The 22,295-nt window shown below is 45.5% G+C and overlaps 2 pseudogenes; one reads left to right on the forward strand and one right to left on the reverse strand.

Annotated features, from left to right (window-relative positions):
• Positions 1–1,019: 1,019 nt before the first annotated feature.
• On the reverse strand, positions 1,020–13,292 carry LOC122706103 (annotated as a pseudogene).
• A 4,312-nt stretch (positions 13,293–17,604) lies between these two features.
• Positions 17,605–18,516, forward strand: LOC122706120 (annotated as a pseudogene).
• Positions 18,517–22,295: the final 3,779 nt, after the last annotated feature.

The following is a 22,295-nucleotide window of genomic DNA, read 5'->3' on the forward strand; positions in this document are numbered from 1 at the left end:
TCCCTCTAGAGCCCGACACACAGTGGATGCATAATGTATGTTTGCTGAATGAATGAAGAATACCCAGAGACGTGTATCTGGTGTCTCAGCAATGATGGGTCAACCCACACAGTGAAGATGGAGGTCTCCAGGCAGCAGATGCTCAGAGCGGTGGTGGGGGAGACACAGGCGGCTCTTGGAGAGCATGTCTCCCAGCACTGCCCCCTCACTGGGCACAGACACTGAAGCTCTGGCCAGGGGATGCCTGAGCTAGCCCAGCAGATTCCAAAGGACAAGAAAGCTTTTGTCTGATATCACACAGAATCCCATCAAATTTTGCCCTTCCTTCCGAGGCCACTCCTGGGTCCTAGCTTGCTGATTCTCTCTGTCACAGCCCCTGCCCCACTATGCGCTCAGTTTGGGCGATAAGTAGCATTGGTTAGGTGGGGTGTCTCTTTTTATGCGTTGCTTCCAGGTCTCAAGACTGCAGCCAACCTCTCTCCACTGCTGGGTAACTTCTCCCTGAGGAGACCAGTTTTCCTGGTTTGTCTAGGACTTTCTCAGTTTTTCAACTGGCAATTCTGTGTACTGAGAACCTTCAAGGTCTTGGGTAGCCCTGGTCAGTAGGTCATCTGATCACAACCCTGTTTAGGCCAATGAAATTCCCCCTGATCCTCTTTTCAGCACAACATAGGTTTCTCAATCCATGGTCCCCCACCTCACATTATAGGGATGCAGCCCTCCCCCAGGTGCCCAGGACTCTTTGGACCCTTTCAGGACCCTGGTCAGAGACCTGGTTAGGTTCCAGGGAGCAGTTATGAACCCGTGGGTGAGGCATATCTATGTTTGTGTCTCTGTGTGTATGTGTGTTTATATCTGTGAGCCTGTGTGTGTTTGTATGTGTGTCTGTAAGTGTGTTTATATGTGTCTCTATGTGGAGCATATGTTTGTTTGTGACTGTGCATGCAATTATGTGTGTCTGCATGTGTACCCATGCATGTGTGGGGGTATCACTTGGGGTGGCCCCCAGAGGGAGAGGCTTACCGGCCCATGAGCATATGCCGGTAGCAGGCTTGGGTCACAGGTACCCATCTGAGGTCTCCCTTGTAGTATGCATGATCCACTCCTCCAAACATGATCACACTGCTGTTCTCTGGCCAGCTGAAGAGAGAAGGAAGAAGGGGGCTGGTTGGAGGAGAGTAACGCCAAGCACTGTCTGAGGGCTGTGCTTCCCCACAAATCAGAGGCACTACTACTGTCCCCATTTTAAAGATGCAGAAATTGAGGCTCTGAGGGATTGAGTACCTGACCCGGGTCAGTTACTGTCAAATGAGTGCCACAGAAGAGGTTCAAAGCTCTGACTACCCAACCTTCTGAAGAGTGCCTGGTCCTCTCCAGCAACCTGACTGCTGAGATACCCTCTCAGAGGACACCATGCTTGAGGGGCCAGGCTTCCTCCTCGTCTAGCTTGTCGTTTTTCAGGAAAGCTAAAGCCAGAGGATGCTTTGAGCGTGGGTGTTCAGGCACACCCAGGATTGGCTTCACTTGCCTGTGACCAGTGCTGTCCATGGGGCTCACAGCTGAACAGGCTCCCCGTCTCTGCTATCCCTGTCTTGAAGTTCCTAATATGTTTTGACCAAAAGGTCTCATATGTTCATTTTGCATTGGCTTCTGCAAATTCTGTCACTGGTCCTGGACTCCCGGTGAAATATTAGTAACCAGGGAAACATTCCTGCCATCCCTCTCCTTCCTCCCGTATCAAATCCATCAGTAAATCCTGCTGCCTTTTCCTCCAACCCATATCCTGACACCTTCCATTGCTATCCTTCTTACTTCTACCCCCCTGGACCAAACTGCTGTCCTTGAACTCATGAGCATGGTTGTGTTCCAATAAAGCTTTATTGACAAAAACCCAATAGTGGGGCCAGATGTGATCCTTGCAACACAGTTCTCCTAGGCTAGACTGTTTCTCAGGAATATACTGGATCTGGTGGTCTATAATTTTTCATGCAACTGAAAGCATCTTATAACTAATTTATAGAGAGGGCTTGTCCAGTTCAGACTTATGAGCTCAAGTAGAAAGCAAAAATGGTGTTGATAATTGCCAGGACATGGAAGCAACCTAGATGCCCATCAGCAGATGAATGGATAAGGAAGCTATCGTACATATACACTATGGAATATTACTCAGCCATTAAAAAGAATTCATTTGAATCAGTTCTAATGAGATGGATGAAACTGGAGCCCATTATACAGAGTGAAGTAAGCCAGAAAGATAAAGACCAATACAGTATACTAATGCATATATATGGAATTTAAAAAGAAGGTAATGATAACCCTATATGCAAAACAGAAAAAGAGACACAGATGTACAGAACAGACTTTGGGACTCAGTGGGAGAAGGCGAGGGTGGGATGTTCTGAGAGAATCGCATTGAAACAAGTATACTATCAAGGGTGAAACAGATCACCAGCCCAGGTTGGATGCATGAGACAAGTGCTCAGGGCTGGTGCACTGGGAAGACCCAGAAGGATGGGGTGGGGAGGGAGGTGGGAGGGGGGGATCGGGATGGGAAACACATGTAATTCCATGGCTGATTCATGTCAATGTATGGCAAAAACCACTACAATATTGTAAAGTAATTAGCCTCCAACTAATAAAAATAAATGAAAAAAAAAAGCAAAAATGATCTGAGAAATGACCATAATTCCTCTGGTTATCCAGGATGGTTGTGGTCCCTTTGACAGCGAGTCTGTACTGTTAATCTCTTCCTTGAGTCATGGCTGAAAAGTTAAACTAAAATAAAAGTGATGAGACTCTTGTAAACTTGGAGACAAACACTCCTAATAATGTGAAAAGTGTAAATGCTATGGGCCATGCCACACATGTGTGATCTTTTGTGGTCTTCCTTGACACATCATGTAAGTGCATTGCTGTCCTCAGCTGGAAAGGAGATTGCTAAGAGGAAAAGAGTTCAAATGGCAAAATGAAGACTTTAGGGGCAGCCCAGTGACATGTGAGTAACTTCAGGTATTGGGATGGATGGCAAAGATCAAGGGCACCTTTGATGCCAGTCTGTGTCAAAGATCTAGGCTGGAGCAGTATTACAATTACAGAGCTTCAATATTGGAAGAAATGTGATGCATGCATCAACAAGACACTTTATATCATCCAACAAACATATAAGGAGAGCCCTGTGTGCTGGGGTCTGGATAGGATGCTGGAAAGTCAAAGTTGAGTAAGACACAGGTGGTCCTTATCTTCAGGGAGCTAGCAGACTAAGGCAGTTCTCACAAACTCATGGCCTAGGAGGCAAGAGAAATGATGGAAGTACATCCTGGACACCCAGCATCACAGGCGCTACCCCCGGGGCAGCCTCTCCTCAGCTCCAGCCAGTGGTTGCCATGCTGGAAAGCAGGCTGATTGGCCCAGTTTAGAAAGAAGTCAGAAGTCTGAATATTTATGTACAATCTTCTGATTTTAAATGTTAGCAACTAACCTCTTTTTAAAAAAATTCCAAACAGCATAATGAGAGCCAAGTCTCCAACAACTGTGTGCTGGATTCAGGCTTAAGGCTGTGCAGGCTTTTAGTTCTTGGATAGAGGTGGGATTAGAGAGGGGATAGGGAGGGGGTTCAGTTGAAAAGGAGTACGACAAGGCTGTGTATTGTCACATTGTTTGTTTAACATATGCAGAATGCATCATGAGAAATGCTGGGCTGGATGAAGCACGAGCTGGAATCACAATTGCTGAGAGAAATATCAATAACCTCAGATACGCAGATGATACCACCCTTATAGCAGAAAGCAAAGAGGAACTGAAGAGCCTCTTGATGAAAGTGAAAGAGGAGAGTGAAAAAGTTGGCTTAAAGCTCAACATTCAAAAAACTAATATCATAAAATCTGGTCCCAGCACTTCATGGCAAATAGATGGGGAAACAATGGAAAAGGTGAGAGATTTTATTTTTTGGGCTCCAAAATCACTGCAGATGGTGACAGCAGCCATGAAATTAAAGGCTGCCTGCTCCTTGGAAGAAAAACTATGACCAACCTAGACAGCATATTAAAAAACAGAGACATTACTTTACTGACAAAGGTCCATCTAGTCAAAGCTATGGTTTTTCCAGTAGTCATGTATGGATGTGAGAGTTGGACCATAAAGAAAGCTGAGGGCCAAAGGATTGATGCTTTTTAACTGTGGTGCTGGAGAAGACTCTTGAGAGTCCCTTGGACTGCAGGGAGATCCAACCAGTCAATTCTAAATGAAATCAGTCCTGAATATTCATTGGAAGGACTGATGTTGAAGCTGAAGCTCCAATACTTTGGCCACCTGATGTGAAGAACTGACTCATTGGAAAAGACCCTGATGTTGGGAAAGATTGAAGGCAGGAGGAGAAGGGGAGACAGAGGATGAGATGGTTGTTTGGCATCAGAATTGATGGGCATGAGTTTGAGCAAGATCTGGGAGTTGGTGATGGACAGGAAAGCTTGGCATGTTGCAGTCCATGGGGTCAGAAAGAGTCAGACACGACTGAGCAACTGAACTGAACTGAGGAAAGCTCCAAGATGTACATGCCTGGTGAGGTTGCTGCACTGTCTTCCATGTGCTCTGCAAACCTGGGATCATGCTGTTTTGTATTCTGTTCTTTTCTCTCAGTGTCTTATTGGAAGGATTTCCCATAACATTAAATACAATTATCAGGTAATTGGTTGTGTGATGGCCTATTTATGATGTGGACTCTTTATGCTGAATGAATTTTGGGAAGTCCTAGATAGTCTCTTTTTTAGGAGATTCTGAGGATTTCATTCTTGCTTATTTATATTTGCTGGTGCTTCTGCTCACTGCTTTAAAATAAACTTTAGAAGCAAAATTGTTGTGACAAAGGTCATATGTATGTTTAGGACAAAACGTCTCCAAAAAGATTTAACAAAGTTATACTCTTAAAGAAGTGTTCAAGACTTATCTTTTTGCTGTTTTTTTCTTGCCTATTCTCTCACTGAAGTCTACAAGTTCTAGTTGATTTCATGGCAGTACCCATGCTGAGACCATACATGTCTCCCAACATGAAAACAGCAGTGTGGTCTGGTGGGAGCATCTACTAGTTCACCCATTTATTTTTTTTTTCTTTTTCTGGGTCTCCCTCTGCCTCTGACCCCTCATCCCTAGCCAGGCTCTCTATCTCAGATCCCTAGGTGGGAAATAGTGAAACTTTCACTTGCAAGTGTCAAACCATGGCAGCTCAAATCAAATGGTTTGTAGCTCTGCCTCTGAAGGAAGCACAGACAGGCTGAAAGCTCTGTGCATCCTGGGTCTCCTTTTACGTGAATGGCTTCCTCCCCAGCAGCTCTGGGGGCCAAGGGAAGGGGTGTGCTTTGCCCTGGAGGAGGGGATGGCTCAGGGATCCACACGGGCCAAAACTTGGCAAATGGGACTGGAAAGGACACAGTTAGTGTGGGTGGCAGAGAGCTGGTAACTGGGGTGGAAGGGAAACAGGAATCATTTCAACTTGAAGGGCCTCACAGAGATCCCCCTAGGGCAGAAATTCACTGCCAATGTTCCTCTGAGATGCGGAGGATGGATAGAAACTATTTTTATTATCCCTTACCATCCCTCTGAAAGCTGGCTTCCCCGATGACTCAAGAGTTAAAGAATTCACCTGAAATGCAGGAGATATGGATTTGATCCCTGGGTTGGGAAGATCCCCTGGAGAAGGAAATGGCAACCCATTCCAGTATTCTTGCCTGGAGAATCCCATGGACAGAGAAGCCTGGGGGGGGGGCTACAGTTCATGGGGTCGTATAGAGTCAGATGTGACTGAGTATGAAGGCACAACACCCCTATCCCTCTGGAGGGGAATGGTGGAGTTGGTGGTGCAGTCAGAAACACTTCCATGGTCTAGAACATCTTCCTGTCACTGGATCCCCAGTGTCCTTCCAATAAGTCCCCCTTTCCTTGAAGCCATTTGGAACTGGGCTCCTCTCACTTGTGGTTCAGACCTGGTTCCTGCTCCTTCCCAATCATTACACCCTCCCAGAACCAAACAGAGACACCCATCTGTTTTAGCACCATTAAGAGTGAAACTGTTTATTCCTTACTGAGAATAGGGCCTTGCAGATCATGAGACGCAGTTCCTCAGCATCCCTGGGTGGGATGGCCCTACCTGGGTGTGTGTGTTTGGAGTGGGCCTGAGTGTTTCCTATAGCAGTGCAGATTTACGCTGCGGGAGCCAGGCCAATCCTGTTTTTACTCCAATCGAAAACTGAGAAATATGCTCTCAGGAAGACGTCACCCAGGATCCAGGTCTCCAAGGGAAACATGTTCTCTGTGCCCCCTTGAAAACTGCTAAAGCAGAGGCTCTTGGAAATCTGGGGGAGGCAGAAATACATACCAGTCAGCCTAAGCCCTTACCTGCCATCCCCCTCAATATCCAGAGCAGACAGCTTTTCCATCTTTTCCCTCCTTTGGGAAGAATCAAGTGGCTCTCACAGCAGCTGCAGAAGTGGGTGTACAGGAACAAGAAGGGCCAAACATGGTTGTCATGATGAGGGAAGGAGGAGAGGATTGGGAGTTTGGGATTATCAGATTCAAATGGTTAAGCAACAAAGTCCTACTGTATAGCACAGGGAACTGTATTCAGTATCCCGTGATACACTGTAATGGAAAAGAACATGAAAAAGAATGTGTATATATTTGTACATACATAAAACTGAGTGACTTTGATGTTCCGCAGAAATTAACACAACATTGTAAATCAGGTATACTTCAAAATACTTTTTTAAAAAAAGAACAAGAATTTCACACAATTCCCCTCACACTCTTCTGTTTCTTTCCTTTCAACTCCTGCTTGCTCTGTGCTCTGCAGAAAATGCCTATTCTTCTCACCCTTCCCCACAACCCATTCTTTTTCTAAAAGATTTTGATTTTGTATCACAGTGTAGCCAGTTAGCAGTACTGTGATACTTTCAAGTGGACAGCCATACATCTACATGTATCCATTCTCCTCCAGGCTCCCCTCCCATCCAGGTTATTACATAACATCAAGCAGAGTTCCATGTTCAACACAGTAGGTAATTGTTGGTTATCCACTTTAAATAGCAGTGCCCAAAACCTCCCCTTTATATTGTATTTAACCCCACTAGGAAGCCTCCTTGGACCTATACTCATCCTCTTTGGCCACTCCAGACTGGGTTGAGTGATTTCCCCTGGTGCTCCCCTGGTCTGTAGCCCTCATCACCCCTAATTTGCCTCCAGGTCCCTTTTGCACCAACCATTCCATACAATGGGTTGCATGGAATTCAGTGTAGATATCCCTCAACCCAAGCAGGCTTCTTCACTCCTCCATGAGGCGGGGGGTTTAGAATTACTGAAATTTCCTCTCTTCCTTAATGCCTTTTTTTGAGCCCATCAGCCTCTTTTGAGAAGGGAAGGGAGACTGTCAATCACTAGGGTGGGCCAGCACTCCCCCTTGTCACCTGTCTATTTCAAGGATTGCTAGAGCTGACTTTCTGCGTTCATCCATCTGAGGGCTTCGGTTGAACTGAAGCTCTTTGAGGTCTGAGGACCTTAGAGTTCCCCTCCCCTTTTGCCTCGACACTGCTGGCACGGGGTGTGTCTCTCTATTTATTTCAGGATGATGGATCTACCAGAGGGCCCTCTTCTCTCCAGTGGTTGATTTGTGGGAAGCACCGGCCCAGCCACAGAGCTCGGCAGCACCGTCAATGGCGTGGCTTGACCTGCAGGGGGCGCCCTCCTCCCAGCAGCAGCCCAAGGTTTCCAGCAAGTCCCAGATTTGGCAACCAGCCCCCAGGAATGAACCCTCACCTTCTGGATGTAGTATTTAGGGGTCCCTGGGAAGTCAGTGCCACTGATGGTGAAGATAACAGGAGGCGGGTTCGTGGCATCACTACATGACATCATTTGCTGTAAGAAAAAGAGGGAGAATGGTTGGCCCAGGTGATCCTTGGTGTTTGGGGAGCTCAAGAACGACTTCGTGGCATGACCCTTCACCTTGCTATCCCCGATGGGATTGGGGTTGATGTGCCTCTGAATGCTGCTGACCACATCAGTTGGGCCAATCAGCAATGAGCTCCCAGTATCCACAATGGCCTGACAATGGTGGTAACAAGCAATAACCTTTCCGTTCACGGAGACACTGAGAGACAGAGAGAGGAACAAAGCAGGCACAAGGGTCAGCCTGAAATCTCTTCAACAACTGCCCCCTGCCCAACTGTCTCCTGAAGAGACATTCAGTTCTGGCCCTGACTCTGTTTACCTTTATTCTGGTCACATCACCTTTTGGACTTCCTTTCAGTTCTTGAATAAACTGGCTGTTTCGTGTCTCAGGACCTGTGCTGGTGCTCTTCCTAGAAGACCCTCATCCCCTTTCTATAGTTAATTTCTCCTTATCTTCCAGGTTCCAGCTTAACTGTCACTTTTTCAGGGAATTCTTCACCCCAGACTAGATCAAACACCTGTCTTGGTCACTCTCTGTAGGCCCTTCCTCATGTCTAGCATGTACCAAAGTGGTAATTCACTATTGAACTACCGTGCGAGTCATTTCATCTTTGTCTCCGTCACTAGATGTGAAGGCGAGTTGTATCCTTAGAGCCTTCCTCAAGTGCCCAGCACACAACGGATGCATGAGATATGTTTGTTGAATGAATGAATGAAGAACATCCAGAGACCTATATCTGGTGTCTCACCAATGATGGGTCAGCCCATACAGTGAATATGGAGGTTCCCCAGGGCAGTAGGTGTTCTGAGTGGTGGTGGGGGAGACACAGGCTGCCCTGGGAGTGGTTGTTTCCCAGCACCGCCCCCTCCCCTGGCTCAGACACTGAGGTCCCCTGCTAGGGGAGCATGAGCAGACCCAGGAGGCCTCCAAAGGACAGGAAAGCTTTTGTCTGAGGGTATCATGCAGAATCTCATCTATTATTGCCCCTTGTTCTCAGGCTACTCTTGCATCCCAGCTTCCTGATTCAGTCACAGCTGCTGCCCCACTGTGTGCCTGGTTTGGGTGGTTGGTAGCATTGTTTAGGTGGAGTGTCTCTTTTTATGAATTGTTCCAGGTCTCAAGACTGCAGCCAACCTCTCTTCACTGCTGGGTAGCTTCTCCCTGAGTGGATCAGTTTTCCCAGACTTTCAGGACTTTCCTAGTTTTTCAACTGGCAATTCCGTGTCCTGAGAACACTCTAGGTCCTGGGTAGCCCTGGTGAGTAGGTCATCTTAACACAACCCCGTCCAGACTTGTGAAATTCCCCCTGATCCTCTTTTCACCACACTGTAGGATCTTCTAACCATGCTCCCCACCTCATGGCATAGGAGTGTAGCCCTCCTCCAGCTGCCCAGTCCTTGCTGGACCCTTTCAGGACCCTGGTCAGAGGCCTGGACAGGAGGCAAGAGGCAATTATGAACCCATGGGTGATGTGTGTATCTATACTTGTGTGTCTGTGTTTGTACATATCTGTGTGCTGTGCATGTTTATATCTGTGCCTATGAGTGTGTTTATATGTGTCTCGTATGTGTTTTTATGTATGTTTGTGGGTGGAGCCAGTGTCTGTGTGTGACTGTGTGTGTCTGTCTGTGTGCATGTGTGGAAGCATCATTGGGGTGACCCTCAGAGGGAGAGGCTTACTGATCCATGATTATCTGCCAGTAGCGTGGTTCAATCACTGGTATCCACTTGAGATCTCCGTGGAAGTAGGAATTGTCGACTCCACCAACCATCACCACGCTAGCGATATCCAGCTGGCTGAATAGAGAAGGATGCAGGGGCTTGTTGGAAGAGAGTAACACCAGGCACTGTCTGCAGGCTGTTCTTCTTCACCCATCAGAGGCACTACTATGGTTGTTTTTATTTTACACATGCAGAAATCGAGGCTCAGATGGACTGAGTATCTGACCAAGGTTGGTCCCCATATACTGAGTGCCAAAGAAGAGGGTTAAAGTTGGGCAGCCTAACCTGGTTCCACCACCCAATCTTACGAGGAAGGCCAGGTCCTCTCCAGTGACCTGAGTGCTCAGATATACCCTCAGAGGTCTCCATGCTGGTGGTCTGGCTTTCTCTTTGTCTCATCTATAATTATTCTGGAAAGCCAAGGCCCAAGGGTGCTAAGGGCATGGTTTCAATTTAACTTCACTTGCCTGTGACCAGTACTGTCCATGGGGCTTACAGCTGAGCAGACTTCTCTTTGGCATCACTATGACGTGATGACAGAAATGGACTGAATTCATGGCAATGCATTGTGGATTCTGTATCTCTCCAGGAAGACCGAAGCCCATTATACAATGTCACTGGCAGGGTTCTTATGATTTGGCCTTAAAATTCAGTTCTTAAAATTTGGCCTGGGTCTGTTCTGTACTTCTGTGTCTCTTTTTCTGTTTTGCATATAGGGTTATCATTACCATCTTTCTAAATTCCATATATATGTGTTAGCATGCTGTAATGTAGACAGGGAGGTGGGAGGGGGGATCGGGATGGGGAATACATGTAACTCCATGGCTGATTCATGTCAATGTATGACAAAACCCACTACAATATTGTAAAGTAATGAGCCTCCAACTAATAAAAATAAATGAAAAAAAAAATTCGGCCTGGGAAAGAGGCTTTTGCTGATGTGCATACCTGTGTGTGAGTGTATGTGTGAGAAGAAGAGAGACAGAGAGACACAGGAGGAATATACTAGGCACTTACGGGGAGGCAGGCCATAGGTTTTATTAGTCTCAAAGGTCCTCTGGAGTGAGATCCCATTTACCCGGCCCCTCCCACATCTGTGACCCCTGCTATACCTGCCTGGGTACCTGAAGTCCTGTGCTGTCTGGGGGCCCCAGATCAGTTTTATGCTCTCCCCACTTGAGTCCTGAAGGACAGCCAAGCTCCATTACTTGAAAAATGTGTGACCTGGGTAGGGCCCCGACTTGCTGCACCTCATGTCCCTTATCCTTATCATGGAGCTAATAATAGTACTTCCTTCCTGTGGTTGTTTCAGGATCAAACAAGTTATTACCATGAATGTACCCTGTAGAGTCTGAGAATAGAAAAGTGGGTGCTTTATTATCCCCTCTTTCTGCTCCAGCAAAATGAACTCCGAGCTGCTCATGGGTGAAAGAGCTACAAATCCACATGTCAAGCCCCTCTCTGGGTTAGTTGTTCTGGGAGCTTGTGTGTCAGCAGGGGAGCTGTCTCCTCAGAGACAGGGCCCTCCTGGGCAGGTGGCTAGTCACTAGGGGATTTGGGGATGGACAATCTCTGCCAGCTGGTCCTGCATCTGTCTTGCAGGTAGCAGTTGCTCCCAGGGCCAGCCCTGGCTAAGCCCCTGGTTCCCACATTACCCAAATGATATCAGAGTCAAGATATCCACTCATTCTCCCAGAGCCAAAGCTGAGGTTTATTGTCCTCCTCATGCCCTGGAAGGTGCTGGATTGAGTAGGGTTGAATGTGTTATGTGTATCTGCCGACACAAGAGATGCATATCTGTCAGATGCCAAGATGGAGGGGGGGAGGGGGAGGACACGATGGGGGCAACAGTTACTCACAGCACCTGAAACTTTGGCAGTCGACAGAGGGCACCCACAAGTCAGATGAGCCGGTGACAAAGACGACCTGGGACTGTTGAGGGGGTGTTCCAATGGTGATGCTGCTGATGTAGGCCACCTACAGGGGCCAGGGAGGGGAGGTTCACGCAGGCCAGTCTTCCTGATCACCCCTGATTCCCAGAGTACTGCTTCCCTCTGGGCAACGCAGGTCTCCAGAAATCACTTTCCAACCGTTCCTCCTCACAGCCTCTGCTCAGACCCGTTGCTTCATTTGAGAAGCTCTGCAGTCTCTTCTTCAAGCCCCAGACTGAGGGCCTCCTTCTCCAGGTGGGCCTCCTAGGTCACCCCAGGCCACTCCCTCTAAACTCAGACCATGTCCTGTCAGCAACATGCAAGTGGCCCTTTCATTTGACATGTATTCAGTCTTTGCCTCTCTCTCAGCCTGGTCTGTGCATTCTTGAAGAAGAGATAAGACTCTTAAAAAAAAAAAAAAGAAAGAAAGAAGCAGAAACAATAGCTATAGTCTTGGACTTTTATGGCCTCACATGCTTTTGGGGCTCAGTAACTTTTTTCGGGTATCATTCCTGGATTTGCAGCGGGTGACCTTTCTCTACCTGAGGATTCACACTTGGTTGCAGTTGGCTATCTTTTGATTAGTCATGGCTCACTCTTCATCTTAACAGCTCACTTTGTTCAGAAAGAACAATCTCCCTCAATCTAATGTCTTTGGCACAGAAATGGATGTTAACTTGCCACCTGGTCATTGATGGGCCCAGTCACCACAGACCAAGATTTGAGGATTTGAGTGCCTTCTCCTTCTGGGAATGGGGTCCTGTTCCCTGCTGTTTCTGCCTCCTGCAGGAGCCCCAGTCCAAGCATCCCACCTGGCACCTCCAGATGAGCCCCTGTGCTAGGCCAGAGCACCAGGGGGCGCTGTGGAGCACCATCCTCCCAACACTCACGTTCAAGATGTTCCTCAGGGGATGAGATGAGAAACTCTGGTCAAACACCAGAATTGTCAGACAGACTGTAAGCTTTTGCTTGCAGGAAATTTTTTGTCAGGATTTTTACCCTGAAAACTTCTTGCAGGGTCTGCTTCTTCTTTATAGGGATTCTTTTATTGAGCATGGGGAAAAGGGAAACAAAGAAGGGTTAGCAGTCAGCTGTCTGTATTACAGCGTGGCTGTCATATGATGGCATTGTAATGGCACTGTGTATTTTCCAAGCATTCTTATGAGTGTCACCTTTTATCAGAATGCCGTGCAAAGACATGTCAAAAACCTAGGTCTGCATACAGGTTCTGTTGTGTAATCTTGGGTAAGCCATCTGACCATTTGGCGCCTGTGCAGATGAAGACATAAATACATACACCCAGAATAGGAGAGAGCGCAAAGACAAGCCCTTGAGGCAAGTTCAGGAGAAATGGGTTGCCACAGCACCATACCTAGAGTTGCACAGGTTGTGCAGTGAACAATTTCAGGGAGTGCTATTCTTACATAGATCCTAATGTGACTGGCACCCCCAGAGTTGTGCAACCCTGCAGGCCTACCTCAAGATGCTTTCACCTCACAGTGCCCATGACGAGGGTCTCATCAATGGGTGAGAGTTGATCTTTGGACTGCCAGGGAATTCTTTCTCTTCTAACCCTGATGGGTGGAAGGATAAGAGGATGACAAGAGAAATCCCAGAAAGAGAAATGATGCCACTAACTGTCCCCATACTTACTTGACTATGCACTCCGAGAGAGCCACCAGTCCAAGCAGCACAAGCCACTTCATGCTTCTTTCCTGGCTCCAAGGACTCAGGGAAGATTAAGTCCTGAGCTTGCAGTGGTGAACACAAGCTCCTAGTTATATATGCTCCGACTTGCCCTAATTTGCCTCTTTAGGCCACTAATGGCTCTGATAAGGAAGGTCATGTGTGCATGCTCAGTCATTTCGACTCTTTGCAACCTCATGGACTCTTCAGGCTCCCCTGTCCATGGAATTTTCCAGCCAAGAATGCTGCAGTGGGTTGCCATTTCATCCTCCAGGGGATCCTCCCGACTCAGGGACCAAACTTGGATCTCCTACATTGCAGGCAGATTCCTTACCACTTTGCCACAGGAATTCCCATAAAATGTTTACCTCTGTCAGTCTCTGTGCACATGGGATTTGGAAAATTCTCAGATTACAGAGATTTCTACTGTAATCCCTTCCTTGAGGCTTGGCTGAAAAATTAAACTAAACTAAGAATGGGGAGACTCTTGCCAACTTGGAGACAAAACACTGCTAAGAATGTGATAAACAGAAATGCTGGGGGCCAGGCTATACATTCGTGATCTCGTGTGGTCGTCCTAGAGACAACATGAGATGTACATGGCTGTGCTCAGTTGGGGAGGAGATTGCTAGGCGCAAAAGAGATCAAACAGCAAAGTGAAGACTTTAGGAGCAGCCCAGTGACATATGAGTGGCTTTGGGTAGTGGGACATTGGCACAGATCAGGGGCACCTTTGCTGCCAGTCTGTATCAAAGATCTAGGCTGGAGCAGTATTGCAATTACATGGTTTTAGTATTGTAAGAAAGGTGATGCAGGCATCCACAAGATATCTTATATCACCCACCAAACATATAAAGAGAGCCCTGTGTGCTGGAGTCTGGGTAGGACGCTGGAAAGTCAAAGTCCAGTAACACACAGGTGGTCCGTATCATCAGGGGCTAGCAGTCTAGGTCAGTTCTCACAGATTTATGGCCCAGGAGGAAGAGAAATGAATGGAAAGGCTGGGTAGATATCCTGGACACTGGGCAGCACAGGTCCTACCACTGGGGGAAGCCTCACCTCTGCTTCAACCAGGGACAGGCTGCCACAATGGAAAGCAGGCTGGTTGGCCAAGTTTACGAGAGAAGTCAGAAATCTGTAAATTTATGTATAATCTCCTGATTTTTAAATGTTAGCAACTGAACTTTCTTTTTTCCAAAAAATCTAGTGTGAGCCAATTCTCCAAGAAATGTGCATACATTGTTCATTTGAAGGGATTCAAAAGCTGGAGGGATTCAGCTTTCAGACTGTGCAGATTTTTATTTCTGGCCTAGAGGTGTGAGTACAGAGGGGACAGAGGGGAGATGCAATTCAAGTTGGTTGACTGAATAAGAGACTGAATACATATTAGCTAGGTTAATTTTCCTTCCATTTGTGAAGAAAGATCAGCAGTGTCATATAAACCAGCAAATTCAATAATATCCATTTGCTGAGGACAAATGGATAGAATTCTGATTTAATTCCCCAATAAAATTCATGCCTTGAAACATTTTAACTGCTAAACCAAACATAGAAAGAGATAATTTTGAAGTGTTTTTATCAATCAAAGAGGACCCAAAAAAAAAAAAAAAAATCTCGCAGAGCTCCTGCTCAGCCTGAGATAAACAGGGCTGCCTGTTAAACTGTGATTTCAGCCAAAGTAAAGACAGTGGTGCCTCATGGCTCCTTCCAGGACTCCCAGGGCCTGGGTGTTCCTGCGTGAGGTCTAGCCAGGTCTGACCCTTGGGTAGAACATCGAGAGGCTCCCCAGTCACCAGGTGTGTATAGATAGGGCGCTATGTCTTAACCCATATTTTTGCACATTGTTTACATTCATTATTGGTTGTTCAATCTCCACAGAGTGGATTTGACAGCATCTAACACATGACACACACATGTGCCCTTTAACTCAACAAATCTACTTCTAGGGATCTGTTCCAAAGATACACTGGCAAAAGTAGAAATCACCATATGCACAAGCTATTCACTACAACACTGTTTGTAAATGCAAAAGATTACAAACATACCGGAAGTGACCATTTGCGGGGGAGTGTGGAATAAGGCCCAGGGCATCCCAACACCTGGGTAGGATGCGGGTAGAGGGAAGAGTGGGATGGGTGAGATCTTCAGGGTACACTGTTCAGTTTTTTTAAAAAGCAGACCAAAAAAGTGCTTATGGTTTGTTACTTTTACATACACATATGTCTATTTTCAATAGTAAGGAGGGCAAGAATAAGTCAAAAACCACTAAAAATATAATTTATGGATGAGGGGCAGAGAAGGTAGTGATTTTTCTTATTTTATAGTTTGAATTTGCAACCATATATATATGTTACAGCATCAAAAAACAGATAAACACATCTGTAGAAGCTGAGAAGAAACTAAGACTAATGAGCCTAATTGTATCAAGCTGATGACATAACTGCCCAGAACAAAACATTACCTAAGTAAGTGGCTTTAAAATGCAGAATTTTGACTCTGTATTCAGAGTGGAATGTCTTCTAAGGACAAAGAGAAACAAAAACATGCCCCCACACCCAAAAGAAAACCAAAAACAAAAAAGCAAAGAAATTTGAGACTATATCCAACACCTTATTGTTGGTGATATTGCTTCTGCTATTGTGAAAGTATCCCATGTATGATATAGGTTAAAAAGCAAGTAAGTAATTAAAGCTAATATTATTCTAAAGTAAGACAATCAGTGGATAGAGGAAAGAGGTTCAAGTATAAAATAAAAAAACTTAAGTGAAACCTTTCAGTCTTCAAACTTCAAAGCGTAAGTTTGTAACATTTAATTATTTTCTTTTTAAAAGAATTTCGTACTTCATCACTCTGATGGTTAAAAAACTGACTAGTGATGGCAGCTTGCTTACAGTGATTATCCTGAGTTCTGACTTGTGAACCGTTTTCCACCAGAGGATTTTTGGATTCTTGAGGAGATGGCTGATTTCAGGACTGGGCCAAGAATTGTACAAGATAAGCCTGGAAATCTTGAAGGGCCAGAAAGTTGAGCCTTCAAAGACCAGTGAGGGCTGGACAAAAAGTTTAGTAATCCATATGAAGAGACCAAAAGTGGGACAATTTTAGCATCAGATCAAATAAGCTGAAATAAATTAAATATATAAAAAGCCAGGAGATCCAAATGCTAATAGATAACATCTAATTTGTCACAGTGACACATTGCTAGGGCACCAACTCACCAACATGGGCACTGAGAAAGGGAAGTAATCATCAACATTTATGCTATTTTTGTTTATATGAAGCATATTTCATGTAACTACAAACAGTTAAAAGAATGATCTTTAATTGAAGAATTTTAGGAATTAAATTCAGAAAGAGTGGTAGAAACATAAAACCGCTGTTTTGCAGCATCCTGGTGAATCAATGGATCTAGGCAAAGGTCATCAGTGGATGCTAAAACTGTAAGATGAAAGGCTGAAGTGTTTTACAATGAATGCATGAGGTTGGCACCGTCAGGACCCGCTGCATCTCAGCATCTGTCAGAGGGGTGGGGGAAATTATGAGTGGTGCCATAAGAAATATATGGAAATACATATAAAATATTCCAATAAAACTTGTTGAACTCAAGTCTAGATCTAACTCCTAGTTTTCAGGGAATTACGTAAATAAAGGAACAGAGAAGCAATCCTCTAAACTAGCGGTCCCCAGCTTTTTCGATACTAGGGACTGGTTTTCTGGAAGACAGTTTTTCTATAGATGGTGGTGGAGGGGAGTGGTTTCTGGATGATTCAAGGGTATTACATTTGTTGTGCACTTTATTTCTATTATTACATTGTGAAACAGTGAACTAATTATAGAACTCATCTTAACGCAGAGTCAGTGGGAGCCCTGAGCTTGTTTTCCTGGAAGGACAGTGTCCCACCTGGGGGTGATGGGAGAGTGATGGGGAGTAGCTGTAAATACAGATGAAGCCTCACTCACTGGCCTGCTGCTCACCTCCTGCTGAGCAACCCGGTTCTCAATAGGTCAAGGACCCCTACTGGTCCTTGGTGGTGGTGTTGCAGACCCCTGCTCTAAATGCAATACTTGTAAAATTCTATAAGACAAACAACTCCACCTCCTTCCACCTTTTAAACAAATAAGTGGCATAGAAAGGGAGAGGGAGATTACAGAGAGCAGAGTGTCAGGCCTAGAGAGAGTGGAGGAGGGCAGCGGCCAGTGGCTGAGCACAGAGGGACGAGCCAGAGGGCCAGCGCCAGCGCCGAGCAACCACCAGTATAGGCACAAGTCCAGCGGGAATCAGGTACCAGCAGGAGGAGCAAGGAGCGGTAGCTGGTTCAGGCAGGTGACATCATGGACGAGAAGGTATTCACCAAGGAGCTGGACCAGTGGATCGAGCAGCTGTCCATGTCCCAGGTCAAGAGCCTCTGCAAGAAGGCTAAAGAAATCCTGACAAAAAAATCCAATGCGCAAGAAGTTTGATGTCCAGTCCCTGTCTGCGGAGATGTGAACGGGCAACTTCATGATCTCGTGGAACTGTTTAGAATTGGTGGTAAATCACCTGATACAAATTACTTGTTTGCGGGTGATTATGGTGACAGAGGGTATTATTCAGTGGAAACAGTTACTCTGCTTGTAGCTCATGATTCCTTATCAGTGAACGTTTCACCATTCTTTGAGGAAATCATGAGAGGAGGAGACAGATTACATAAGTATGTGGTTTCTATGATGAGTATTTCAGGAAATATGGAAACGCACGTGTCTGGAAATATCTTGCAGATCTTTTTGACTATCTTCCTCTCACTGCCTCAGTGACTGGGCAGATCTTCTGTCTACATGGTGGCCTCTCACCATCCATAGATACCCTGGATCACATCAGAGCTCTTGATCACCTACGAGAAGTTCCCCGCAAAGGTCCAATGTATCACTTGCTGTGGTCAGATCCAGAGGGACCATGGTGATTGGGTTCTATCTCCTCAAGGAGCTGACTACACCTTTGGGCAGGATATTTCTGAGACATTTAATCATGCCAATGGCCTCATGTTGGTGTGTAAAGTTCACTGGCTGGTGATGGAGGGATATAACTGGTGCTGTGACTGAAATGCAGTAATGATTTTCAGTGCTCCAAATTATTGTTATTGTTGTGGTAACCTAGCGGCAATCTTGGAACTTGATGATACTCTAAAATACTCTTTCTTGCAGATTGACCCAGCCCCTCACAGAGGTGAGTCACATGTTGCTCATAGCCCTGTAATGAAATTTTAAACTTGTGCAGTACTGCCATGAACCATATATTGATCTAATGGATATAAAAGAGCGATAGTAACTTCACAAGTGTCAGAGGATAGTTCACATTAAAAAAAAATTGTTTTCACAGGGACCAAAAAGATGTGCCATATAAAAATACAAAACCTCTTGTCTTCAACAGCCGTGACCACTTTGGAGTGAACCAGTTCATTGCATGCTGAAGCGACATTGTTGGTCAAGAAACTAGTTTCTGGTGTAGCACTATTTGTAGTTTGCTTTCTCTGAGAGGCTGCAGATAAAAAGAGGTAACCATTAACACTTCATGAATGCAATTTAACTTCCATTTAGCTATAGCTTTATTCAGCATGACTGTAGAAAAGAATGGTAGCAAACAATCATTGGAGCTTAATGAATATTAAAAAAAAAATAAGTACCAAGGCCTCCCCTCTACTTGTGACTTTTGAAACTGTTCCGTTTACTTTCAGGGATAGCATTTAACTTAATTGTATGATTTGTCTGCCCTCAGTTTATTTTCCCTTCTCAAATCTCAGCCTCATGTTGTTCTTTGTTACTGTCAGAACCTGTTGATTTGCAGTGTTTTCCATGATCAACTTGTGGATGAAGAACTGAAAAAGTCAGATTTGAATTGTATCAATGGGCAAGACTGGTGCTGTTTATTTAAAAGATACATCAATTGATAAATTTTAGAATCTGGAATTCTAGGTAAAGTAATGAAAATCAAAGCCACTAAAAAGAAAAAAAAGGAAGGGGTGACTTTATTTATTGAAAGCCTTAAAAGAACCAAATGAAATATATGTATATATATCCTCTAGATCTTGATTTGAATGAATAAACTGCTATGGGACATATTTTTAGAGGACTAGGGAAATTTGAATATGGACTGAATATCAGATGTTAACTTTATTTGGAACAAAATAACATTTGTGGTTATGTACACTTTGTGAAATGATACTGTCTTCCTTGGGCTTCCCAGCTGGCTGAGTAGTAAAGAATCTACCTGCAATGCAGGAGACATCAGTTTGATCACTGGGTGGGAAAGTTTCCCTGGAGGAGGGCGTGGCAACTCACTCCAGCTTCTTGCCTGGAGAATCCCATGGACAGAGGAGCCTGGCGGGCTACAGTCCATGGGGTCACAAAGAGTTGGACACGACTAATGCAACTCAGCATGCACCTACCCGGTCTTGGTGTGGGGCCCTCATGATGGAATTCTCGCCTTTGTAAGAGCCACTTGAGAATTTCCTCTCTTTCTCTCATTCTCTCTCTCCTTCCCTCCCTCTCCCTTTCCCATCATGTGTGAGGACACAGCAAGGAGACAGCTGTCTGGGCCAAGAAGGGGGTTCCCACCAGGAACACAGGTGACCTGATCTTGGACATGTAGCCTCAGGTCTATGACCCCCTGGGTGGGCCAAGAGAGTAGTGTTGTAGTTCTGATCTTGGTGAGGCAGCAGTGAGCCGTGACATGAAGCAAGATCTTCATTCCCTGCCGAGAAATTGAACTGGGTAGCCTGGATGAGAACCAGGAATCCCAACAACCGACCAGCAAGGGCTAGAGGCTAGAAGCAATTTTTCCTTGGATCTTTGCCCCCAGTGGAAAATGCCTTTATCACGGAGGCAGAAACTGTAAATGAAGGTACACAGTTTCCTATTAAAGGCATAGAACAACAAGTGCAAGAGCACATAGAGAAATGGTTTGTATAGGTGAGCTAGAAGCAAGGCAGAGATGCACCCCCGGAGAGAAAGAGTGTGGGCATCCACCCAGCGAGGATGAGTGCAGTAAAGAGGCAGTTAAGTCATTTTGATAGGTCAGCTCCTCAGGGCCTTTGTCTTCCTTCAGGCCAATTATCTGGTTTCCTTTTCCACACCTGACCTACCCTGGGACCCTCTCTGGCTGTGCACACACCCCTCAGCCAAGATGGGTCTTGAAGTGAAGGCTTCTGAAAGGAGTAAGACTCGTTACCGCCTGGTATTATCTCCGGAGACTTTTTACTCACAAGGAGTCTTGCTGCACACTTGTAGTGTCTCCGTTGTCCCCAAAGAGAGGGGCGGTGAGATCCCTCACTCCTCTGTTCAGAGTCGTCCTTCTCCTTGTCCTTGCCATGACTATTACCTTAAGGTGTTCACAAGAGACAAACACTGGCTCTTTACCCTGTTTCTGTAGTTACTTCCATTTCAGAGGACAAACAAGAGGTTGATTATAAATGCCTTAACTGGATCCCACCTATCTCTTGTCTCAGAAAATGCTAAGTAGCTAGGCTGAAGCCCACTTCTTCGGGCCCCATGAAATGCAAACAGGAGGCCAGGTGTAAATGTCTATCCTGGAGCCCATCTATCTCCTACAGTTTTTGATGATGAATTATAGGGCTCATGATAGCCTGCTTTTTATTTTTGTTATGTTTGAAATCTTTTTTTTGGTAACGTTTACAAAATATCCATTTTGAAGTGTCTGTCTTTAGTGATACCCTGCTGGGCCCAGAAAAGCAGACTCCACCAAGCCCCCACTGGCTAACTGGTTGGAGACCCATCTGCTCATAATTCTAGCTCTTCTCCTGTCATCTGATCACCTGACCACACTCTTGACAACCCCCCATCCCCACAGTCAATTTAAAAATAAACCATGTCCAACTTAAAAATAAGAAACTGGGACTTTCTTAGCCATATAATATTTAAGACTCTGCACTTTCATTGCTGGGGACACGGGTTTAATCCCTGGATGGGGAACCAAGATACTCTATGCCACATGGTAGCCCCAAAACAGAAATCCCTCTGTCCATTACAAGATGTCTGGGGCTCTGACTGCAGACTTCTGGGGATGCAGACTGAAGATGGAGGCTTCACCATCTGCAGAGTCACTGGTTGCCTTGGAGGTGGGAGGGCGTGTGATAATTCATGTACTGACTATCGTGAGGGCTTCTCTGATAGCTCAGCTGGTAAAGAATCAGCCTGCAATTCAGGGGAACCTGGTTTGATTCCTGGATCAGGAAGATCCACTGGAGAAAGAATAGGCCGCCCACTCCAGTATTCTTGGGCTTCCCTGATAGCTCAGCTGGTAAAGAATCCACCTGTAATGTGGGAGACCTGGGTTCAATCCCTGGGTTGGGAAGATCCCCTGGAGAAGGGAAAGGCTACCCACTCCAGTATTCTGGCCTGGAGAATTCTGTGGACTGTATAGTCCATGGGATCACAAAGAGCCTGACTATTGTGAAAGAAAATTGTTGCCCACCGTATCAGTAAACAAATGATGTTATAGCCATCCAGTCATCACATTGCAACCTCCCCCAGTGGTCAGCCTGGAAGGAATTTAGGATGGCAAAAGAATGCCCTCCATCAAGACTTTAGCTACTGAAGCCATCTCCCACACCAGCTGTGTATCTAGAGGGGACTTAGGATGAGAAGAATGTGGATAATTGCCCTATATAGCAAAGGAAAGATTACAATGAGCCCAGGATCATACATTTTTCCACATATTGAAAAAATGGTTTAATTCCTTAACTTGAGATAATTGACATCCTTTGAAGAACAGTAATCTTTTGATGTTCTAACTACCTAGTTTTTATTAAAAACTCCTGTATATCCTGGCTCCTTCCTCTTTCTTTTCAGAGTAGTCCCTTTGGGCTACCTGAGAGGCTGCCCCAGGACTTGAAGTCCTCAGAAAGTTTGCCCAATCAAAGAGAAGCATCAGTTTTTAGATTGTGCATTTTTTTTCAGTTGACACTATCAAAGCATTTGCCAGGAATGAGCTGTGTCACTCATTATGTTGGTATAAATAAGTCGTAGGA

Source organism: Cervus elaphus, chromosome 2 (genome assembly GCF_910594005.1).
Source record: "Cervus elaphus chromosome 2, mCerEla1.1, whole genome shotgun sequence".
Taxonomy (NCBI): Eukaryota; Metazoa; Chordata; class Mammalia; order Artiodactyla; family Cervidae; genus Cervus; species Cervus elaphus.